This window comes from Pteropus vampyrus, unplaced genomic scaffold (genome assembly GCF_000151845.1).
Source record: "Pteropus vampyrus isolate Shadow unplaced genomic scaffold, Pvam_2.0 Scaffold174, whole genome shotgun sequence".
Taxonomy (NCBI): Eukaryota; Metazoa; Chordata; class Mammalia; order Chiroptera; family Pteropodidae; genus Pteropus; species Pteropus vampyrus.
The window spans coordinates 2,068,693-2,079,021 of NW_011888955.1; the positions used below are offsets into that span (position 1 = coordinate 2,068,693).

The 10,329-nt window shown below is 42.2% G+C and overlaps 1 protein-coding gene across 1 annotated transcript in view; it reads right to left on the reverse strand.

Annotated features, from left to right (window-relative positions):
* The window catches only part of TNIP3 (TNFAIP3 interacting protein 3), an 82,134-nt gene extending 72,909 nt beyond the window's left edge, over window positions 1-9,225 (reverse strand). The window contains exon 1 of the mRNA XM_011370778.2: window positions 9,199-9,225. The gene's annotated coding sequence lies outside the window, so the exon portion shown is untranslated. The remainder of the gene's footprint in view (window positions 1-9,198) is intronic.
* Window positions 9,226-10,329: the final 1,104 nt, after the last annotated feature.

Here is a 10,329-nt window from a genome sequence, read left to right on the forward strand (position 1 = left end):
CCCAGCGGCTCACGGCAGTTACCTTCGATCGCGGTTTGCTCATTTCTTATCAAATGTAATTTGAACATTTTTATCTTGCGGAACATCTTAAATATTTGAAACAGATCCTAAATACTTAAGACAGCTCCTAAATGGGACAAGCAAGGTAGACAAAGAACACAGCGGGCTTTCATTAAAGCAAAGTGTGTCTGAATACCGCACAGGAGAAAGACGAGGGGAGGATCGGGTACCCGACCCCTCCATACCTGCGCCCATTCAAGAAGAATTACTTAGATGCTTCACCCGGAAGTACTTAAATGGCTAGAGGAGTTTTTACTGCTTGGCTATGGCGTCTGCTGAATTCTCATCTCTTAGATTTGGGGTAAAAGTCAACAATTCTTTTTTTAATGTCTGTGGCATTTATCCTCTACCCTACGGGGTCATCTGAGAAGCCATTATTTCACCCAGAAATGTTCTCATATATGGTCGATGGGACACAGAACCTTTGGATGATGTCATCATCGAAACAAGGTGTGACTGTAATACAACTACTCTGTGCCAACAGGGCTACTGTGAACTAAACACTGAGATCTGATTCCATAATTCTAGAATCTACGGCACATTCTTTTGGAAAAGACCTAAATTAACAGGTTAAAGTTTGGTAAATAAGGTGAAGAAAGTAAAACTAAGGAATATCAGTGACTTAAAAATATCTTGTTGGTAAACGTTTAAATAACTTTTCTTCACATCTACAGGAGCAGGATGGTGTAGTGAGGAAGAGGGGCTTGAAGCGGGGACTGTCCCTGCACCTCTAGTGACTCCTGACCTTCCTTTGCTTCGGTGAGCTGGGTAACATCGTCTGCCTTATGAGGGCTGTAATGAGGCTTAAATATGTCACATACCTTCGGTATGTATGTAAAATGCATACAGTAGTGCCTGGCATGTAGTTAATACACTAGACTTGTTAACCGGTGTCATTTAAACGGAGTCTTAGGAGAGTAGAGGTAAGTAATTGTGGTCATTTCATCTGAGTCATGGTGGGTGAGGGAGCTTATATTGAGAGAGCTTGGGGTGTCAGGGGTGGTATGGATATTACTTCTAAGGTCCCTTTTGACTCTAAAATTCTATGATTCTAAGATTCCAAGTAAAGAAATAGGTGTTTGCCTTCAAAGAATTCATCATCCTGTTGTGAAAAATAGGATGCCTTAGAGACTCCAATCTTGCCGTTTTTATTTGCATAGCCCTGGGACCTGGCCTGACACCTGGCTTACAGGGTGGACCTAACATTTTAAGAGCAGAAGAATGAAGGGATGATACCTCACCGCACAGAGAAAAGATGTCAAAATGACAAATAAGTGGCATCGACATCAAAGCGTTCGAGGACAATGGGACTCGCTGTGGCCAGCGGCTTGCGGGCACGTACCCTATCCTCACTTGACAGCTTCGAATCAAAGAATTTGAGTCAGAAGGAGCCTCAGAAGTGATATCTATGTCAAACTTTCCCTCCGTACATCAATGCCTGGATCTTTTTAGTGGATTATTTACATTGTTTTTATTTTCGCCTTTTTTATATAAAAAATTGAAATCAAGAGAGCTTAAAATTTTACTTTGAGTTGTTTTATAATTTCGCTTTCCTGGGAGAGGACAAGTCTAAACCACATAGCGTTTCTGGGAATCACAGACTACGGACGTCAGAGGACCAGGCGGCCGACAGCATCCCCTCAGCCGATGGCAAACGCGCTTCCTGGCTTCCATCGTTGGGTTACTGTCTCCCTCTTTTCTGCCCCTTCTCTTTCTCCTCTTTTTAAGGAGTTTCTTACTGCTCAAGAAGCAGCTGTTGCCTCCTGTTTAACTTAACTAAAAGATGTCCCAGATTCTTGGATGAATTTCAGTACATCAGTGAAGATCATAAACTGTTTGATTGTTTAAGCAGAAGTTTACACAATCCGCAGTTCCAAAATAACTCGACTTTAGAGAATAAACGTACTTTTGGAAGTAAACCAAGTTTTATGAGCTTTTCACCATTTGTGGTGACAGCTTTTAATACACTTGGATTTCTAAAGTCAGGTTCAAGGGCTGGGGTGTGTTACCTGTCATAGTCAACTCTGCAAAAATGGTTTTACAGACCACTTTTGGTCTGTAAATGTCGTGTTGAAAATTGCCAAAGAATTCTCCTACCATTGTATAAGTTTGTCATGTTGGTCAAGGCCATGCTGCGGCATTGGGATGTATCAAAATATATGTGTAATCGAAAGCGTGAAAGCTTTACTTAGACAGAACCTGAAGCCGACAAGGGCTTTTTATATAAAATGCTCTTACCTAGAAACTCTGTTTCAACCCAGTGTCTACCTTTACTAAATTCAAAATCAAACGTCAACCAGATTCAATACCTTTAGAATGAAATGCCTTGGGTAAGTACTAACCCATTATAAAAATTACCCTTATATCTATATAAAATAATAAAGATTTCATAAGGTAATATGAAAAACATACATATGCACTCACTCACACTTACATATATAATTGTGCCTATCTTGATTGTTTTAGAAATGGCATTTTGGTGTTTAATATATAAAGCACTTTCTTATGGATCACATGAGAGACCTACAGGTAGTCAGTTGATCAAAAACTGGTTTAAAACGGGACTCATGAATAATAATACGTGAATATCATTAATTTATTTAACTTAAAATACAGAGGTGCACCTCAGTTGCCAAGCCCCCCTTTCCAGGTGGGGCCCTACTGATGGTATTTAGAAAAGGCTTTCTGGCCTTTCCAGGAGAATTCGAATTTTAAGACATTTACAAAACCGTCTGAAAACAAAAGCTTTTTAGATCTTCATGTTTTCTCGCTCTTTTATATTTCTGTCACCCACATCCGATTTAAATTTGACAACTCACCTTTTTAGCTCAGATTAGCTTGCATACAAACCAGAATTTGTACTCATGGATCATCAGCTTATATAAATTTTATTTAACTTATATAATTGCAAAAAAGGTAAGATTGTCATATATAATTTTGGGGAACAAATAAGACTGACTCTTGATACACATGCCACTCAGCTTTTGGAGTGACTGTCCCGGGCTGCGAGCAAGGACAGCCCTGCGCCCCGGTCTGCATGTTGTCCCCAGAGAGTGGACAGCAGGGTCCGTCCATGCTGAGAGGCTTACGTGGAGTTTGGGAAAAGAGCAGTATCGTCAGTCAGGAGTGGGAAAGTGCCCGCAAGGTCAGAAGCGAACACAAATCGGTGACATTAGATGGCGGTAAGAGGCCTGTGGAAATTTCCAAAGCATGGGCTTATTTGTTGCCAATATGCAGATCATGCATAAAGGTTTTGAGATCCTTGCTATTATTAGTAAAAAAGAAATGTGGAGGGAAAAAACCCACTAGATTAGAAACCAAAGATTTCTTGTTTTTATTTTATTTTTCTAGTCCCATTTTTTTAATTAACTAGATGTGTGATCTTAAGCACGTTAGTTTTCTTCAGAGTTCAGTCCTCTTCTGGAGAATGAGAGCCTGATTGGATTATCTTTAATGTCCCTTGGATTCTAAAATGGTATGACTATCGCTGCCAAATATTTACTGTCAGCACTGGGGACAGTGACCAGCATCACTCTTGGATTAATGCTTAAGGCAGGAGGGTGACATGGTGCCGTTGCCCTCCATGTAGAAAGAAGCGACTTGTACATAACTGAAGAATAAACTGGGGAGCATAGTGTCCTTTCTAAAACACATGTTTGATCTTGTCAGCCCCCGTCTCCACCCCACAGAGAAACACCTTTGTGGTTTCCCATCGCAGGGACCAAAGTCCCTCTCATCTAGGTAACTGGCTCCGCACGTCTCAAACGGGCCACTGCGGGGTGCCGGAAGTGCTGGTCCTTCATTCTGCGGGAGCTCTTCTGGTTTTGCAAGACGCTCGAGATCATCAGCCCTCGATCATGTGACAACCCAAAGTGCTGTCCTCTCCCCGACTGACCCGGGAGCACCTTCCAGCGTCTTCTCTGTCACACATCGGCCTTTTACTCAGTTCCTTGAAGGAACGCTCCATCCTGCTACAACCTTCGAAGCTGCTGTTTCTTCTCCTTGGATTGTTCTTCTCCTTAGAGTAAATCTTTCCTGACTCCCCATATTGTACTAATTTCTTTCACCGTACACCCCTGCAACTGGATGCATCTTCCCTTTGAAGCATTGATCGTAATTGTAGTTTCACGATTTTGGTGGGTGTGTTATTACTTGCTTTTGGCCATTCTTCTCCACTAGGCTGTAAGTTCTGTGATTTTATGTCTGTTTAGTTCTCTACCAATTGCCCATTACCTTGTGCAGCGCCTGTAAGATGCCAAATGCTCCACTAACATTGAATGAATGAACTGAAGAATATGAATTATGCCAGCAGCTACTTGAAAACATGGATCTGTAGCGCTTTTAATACAAAACCCTAAACATGGCTTTCTGATAATAGCTTCACTTGGTCTAAATCACTCTCTATACCAGTTTGTTCAAGAAGCTTTAGTCCTAGAGCTCCCTATTAAAGTCATTGTACATCTGAAAAATTTTAAAAAGTAAAAAGAAAAAGGAACCCACTTAGCCTGGAAACGGGGATTATAAAGCATTAGGCAACTGTAAAAGCAGCCTCGATTTACAAGCACGAAGCTAAGAGTCCATCAAACCATTTCAGATCATTTCTAGCAAAATTAAGCAAATGTTCAAGGTTTTGAAGAATATATACGATGTCGTTTTAAAAAATTAAGCATATGTTCTAGATCTTCATTCCTGTGCTCTAGCGAATAAGATTCCTATCTCTAGCAGGTACTTAGGCCCTTTGATTGCAGAGTGGAAGCAACTGGAAGAGAGGAAAATTACACACCGCTCTCATTTACAGTAATGGCTCGAGGGAAATCGAGAAGAAGAAAGAGATTGTTGGCTACACATCGTTTGGCTAAGTCAAAAGAAAGAAATACCCAAAAGAACGGCTGGGGTTTTTTCCATTTCATATTTCTGAGAACGATGTCAGATCAGGGGACTTTTAGTATCTGTTTCCTTCTAAGAAGCCTTTTCGTTTGATGGCAGCGAAGTACAGTTCTTTGCCACCCTCATTCTCTGTTGCTCAGTCACCCCGGGCACCTGCGCCACTTCTGTCTGAAAAACTGACACCTGGGGACTGAAATTAGAACAGTGACTGAGCCAGGAGTCAGAAGTCCAAGATCCTGTCACCAAGGCTGTCACTAAACCTCCTGGTCCCTGGACAAGGCGTAATCACTGTCTCTGACATGAGAGGAGACTGGACGAGGGCTCCTAACCCTTCCAGCGGGCGCTGTGGAATCCACCCCCCAGGATTACATATATCACCATGTGGCTCGTGAGGCATTTGTCTTGGAGGCCTTACTGAAATGTGACCAGTGGCCGGTTCTGGCCCTGTAGAGAGGATCTTGCCCGTAGAAGGGCCCCTCGTTCCACAGCAGGACCAGCAGCGGCTTGCTCGGGGTCCAGATGTAGCTCCGTTCTGGGAACTTGTCTTGTACTGTGGGTTTCTACTGAAGGGCTTCACTGAGGTCCCGCAGAGGATGAATCCACCTTTCCCAGCATGTGTGTTTATCGGAAAGATACTTGAGTTAAGAGTCAAAAGATGTGGGCCCCCTTCGGTCTCTGATTCTCAATGAGCTTTGTGACTTTTGGCAAATTATAAAAAAAAAAAAAAACCTCTCTGAGCCCCTATCTCCTCATCTATGAAGTAAGGACAATACTTCCTGTCTTCACAGGGGAGAACAGAAAGATCAAATAAGAGATGATCGTTCATCTGTACCACAAGGAGATTTGCCTGGAGTTGCCTGGTGCATAATAAACTCTGAATAAGTATGATGGAATTTAAATCTTTCACATTCAAAACTCACTGGAAATCCTGTAGAGAAAGTGGTTTTTATGGGACATGAGCGTTCTAAGGTATGTTTTGTATTTATGAATGTTGACCGTTTTGCAGATAATGATGAAAATGTGAGATTAGGAAGTGTTCCTTGTGCCGCGGGAATGTGCTTCAGGTGAGTGAGTGTATCCTGACTTGTACCAAAATTTCGGCTATAGAAGCATGTCAGGGACTATATTTTCAAAGTAATAATAATGATAACATAGTCTTATTAAAATCAAGCAATTTTGGTAAATCTAAATACCTATGACTACCTTGAAATCACCTTGGCATTTTAACATCCAGGTGGCTAGCCCCAGATTAATTCACATGTTTATATATAAGGAACTCTGCTATCCCAATATGACTAAGTGAAAATAAATGACAGATGTTTAATTCTAATAATAGTTAACAATGACTAAGCTCAGCCCTGGGGTTTTAATAAACGCTTTCTGTTGGTAAAGCAAAGTTGAGATGAGACTTGACCCCTGAGGCTGGATTTCAGGTACAAAATCCACCTTTTACACGTGCTTTTCCACGTGAAGTTCAAGATTCTCTCAGACTAATTTTCTATCCTCTGCCTTAGTCTTATCTTAATGTTAATGTTTATATTTCTTGATATTTTTGCTTATTTTTAAACAATCCACTAAAACAATCTCTAATTAGAAATTCCTCTTATTTTTTTTCAAACTTTTAGATAGCATTAAATTTGTCTACATGAAACGCTTTCAAGTTGAGATCTTCCTACTCGTTTTTTTCAATTATAAATCAAAGTCGATGGTTTTGCTACTGTTCCAATATTTATGTTTTTCTCTACAAGAAAAATTCAAAAGGGGAGCACTTGTCGCTGTTGTTTAAGCTGAACGATTTTTTGCTTATTTTAATGTTTACAGTTGTTTTGCCTTTTGTAAATGTAGGCCAACTTCCCAGAAGACTTTTAGACAGCTTCTCCTAGAGAAGAGTTTGTGAAAAATGATCATGTATTCTCTAAAATTGAAGGAAAAAAGTGAGTATGACAAACCTACCCAAGGACATACTGATGATGTTCCTTTGTCTTAGAGTCATCAGACATCACTGTACTATTTATCAGTATTTATTCACAGCAGAAGGAAACATTGCACCATAGTGGTAATTTAAGATGTCATTTAAAACCAAAAAGGGCAATTTACCTTCAAATGTATGTTATGAGTTATGCCGCTTAATGTATTTTTTCCTTGCAGAATTTATACATGTCCGATTAGCAGAAGCACAGAATAATTAACTCTGATGACTTAGCTTCATAATCTATTAACCGTGTACTCGCTGGCCCCCTGCGACTATTTCTCTGTCATCCAAGGTTTTTTACATTCTTAGATCAATCGAGGGGTCCGTTTGTTGGGACTGTGCTTTGCAGCCACCAGAATAATTTTCACCCATATGTTGCTTTTATTTTAAAACCGTGGGGATATTTAATCTTGGCAGCGTTTTCAAATAAAATTAATATTTTACTCATGTTCTGCGCAATTTCAGTGGAAAGACATTTTCTGTTCTTGCCTCTTTCGTAAAGACTTGAGGACACATGTGCGGGAAGTACGTTTCTTTTATTCTAAGTCCTTCGTCCTTCATGGAAACAATCGTAGAAAGATCCAGACTGTCACAGCTCCCAACAGATGGGAAAAGTACGGTGGGAGGCGGCTTTTCCTCCGAGTGGTCTTCATTCTCTAATCTTAATGAGAAAGCAAGTTCTGGGAACTGAAAGCTAACACGCTAAAGACGAAAGCATTAAAGAGCAGTTTGTAAAAGATGCCACTTAAAAGGAGGCCTAGTATTCGGTTGACAAAGAGCTTAGTAAGCTTCTCTGCTCTCAGGCCCCATACCCACTCTTCCCACAGAGAAGCCTAATCCCCATGGGCGAGGATGGTCAGGAGTCAGGGACCTTGACTGATTAGCCATTTGGAACTGTCGCCTGGCTCTTCTACGTTGTCCCACAGGTCCTTTTGGCACTTATATGTTTCAGGTCCTTTAACAAGAGGAATTAAGTTTGATACTCAATTTTCCATGTTTAAAACTATTTCTTCCTCATTCCTACCTCATGTGTTTCATTAAAATTGGGAAATGGTACATTGGCTGCAAATTTCAATGGAAAAGTTGTACTGGAAGCCGATGATGTACTAATTAAGGTTTAGACATCGTGGCGAGAGGGAGCAGGAGCAAGCCGAGGGAAAGGGAGGGAGGGAGGGAAGGAGGGAGAGAGGGAGTGGGGGTGGGCAGAGGGAGAGAGAGAGAGAGGAGAGGAGAAAATGAGGAGGCATGCTCCCCCCACCCTCCGTTTTCTGGACTTTAATACATTACAGTTCTGAGCTTTTAAAACATTGACGAGACACATCTGCAAACAGTCTGCTAACCCGGACCCATTCGTTATTCCGGAAGACACCTGTGGCCGTCACGGCGAGGCCCCGCGCAGCCGAACGCCGTGGGGACAGAGCCACGAGTGCAGGGGTTCCCGCCACAGGGCCTTGCCTGGCACTCCCGGGAGGATCCGAGTCCCCCAGCATTTACCAGCAGGAAGTTCGTGGCTTAGCCAGAACCCGAATGACTCTAGATTGACGAAACAGCACAACTATGCTCGCAGGCATCTACCCAGCCTTTGTCCACCGCTGGCCATTAAAATGGCCTTCCTTGGGTGTCCGTTTGATTGCTCACACTTAAATTATACCACGGGAAGGTTATTTCCCAGTCTCCTGAGGAAATTTTGGCTATTTAAATAAAACAGCCCAGCGACTTTATACCTAGAAATACATTCTTTTATAAGTCTTCAGGCTTCCCGCGGACAGGCGAGACGCTCCCGTGAAGACAGGACAAAGCACAGCCCCTACAGCGACACACGCCCTCCTCTGCCTGCGCTCGGCCCCGCTTGATCCAGATCGCCGAACCCCAAGCTGACCAAAGGGGGCGAGTGTGGTCAGACTTCCTGTGACTAGCAGTTAGTGATCGTTTGCAGCACGGTTAGAAATAATAAAGTCGGTAGGATAACATTCATATAGTTAAACGTGTCATTTCAAAAGCTTATCTATCTGACACAGACAGAGGCTGACTAAAAGTTTTCAGGAAAACTGTCTCACGGTATCGCATCTGATAAGCTCTGTCGCCCGCCTGGAATTTCACTGTCCACCCGGAATACACGAAACCTTTCCCCGATCGCTGCTATTAACTAAAGTCACCATCGATCGGACACGCCGTTTCAATATGCAAACATTAGGCATCTGAAGAAGAAATGAAGTCACAGCCGACTCTGGTAAGTAAGCAAAATGAAAGTAAAGCCACGGCATGTCAGCGTTACTCACGCGGCCGCACGCTGCGAGGCCCGCTCAGGTCCCAGCGCGCGTCCCACAGGGCCGATCGGGACGCGGAGAGGTCGTCTTTATGCTTCTGAATCAAACAGTAACTCAGTGGTTTAAATAGAAACATATTTTGAAAGGTTAATCCACCCATACACAGGGAAATCCCTTTTTTAAGAAAGTCACTCTGCTGCCAACAGACTATTAATAGTCACCTCTCAGATACAAATACAGCCTACAGATTAAAGATTCATAACCTGTGTGAAATACCGCAGAGGATTCCCTCCTAGGCTGTGTCGTAATGGAAACACACGAAAGCAATATACCTCTTCGGGCCGTCGGGGTCTATGGGAAATCCACCTGCCCACTTAATGGAAAAGTTCTGTTCGCTTAAGAGGGCACAACACACAAACATCGGTGTAGAACTAGTATAATTTACTGTAAGGACCACATAGGTCACACTCACATTTCTAGGAATGTTCCTCTGCTTCGTCTTCCTATTTCTTCCCCGAGAGAACTAACACCAGGTTAACATTTAAATACTCATCCTTTCAAGTAGTTTAGAAATTAAGCCTCCCGCCTCTACAGAAGGGGCTGTTGCTTTCTTAGAGGGGAAGTTATATTTATAGTTGTTATTGCCTCACTGGCATTATAGGATAGGAAATATGAATACTTTTCTCATCGTACTAGAAAACACATCATTATGATCAACAAGAAACCTCTCCAAAGGAATATAGAAATTTGTACCACTTCGGGAATAAAATCATTGCTGATGACTTTCCAAGTAATAATTATTAATGGTTATTTACACCATCTGTTTAGATCGAGGTGCTCATTTTTCAGGTAAGCTCGGGAGATTAAGGAAAGGGCAGATGACACGTGGAAACAGGCTGGAGGAGACGGGCCGCGTCACCTGTCGTCACAGCGGGCATGGCCTTCAGAAGGACAGATTGACATGGTGAGTTCACCGTGGTTCCGCTTCTTCAGACACGCTTTGGACAGTCAGCAGCTCACGCAGGGAACTTCGGCATTATCTTTTTGATGACAAAATGTTATAAATATCAGTCCTGGGTTGTCAAGTCATGAGTGTTTGTTTTATTTTTCTTTACGTCTTTCCATAGTGTCAATTTTTTTTTT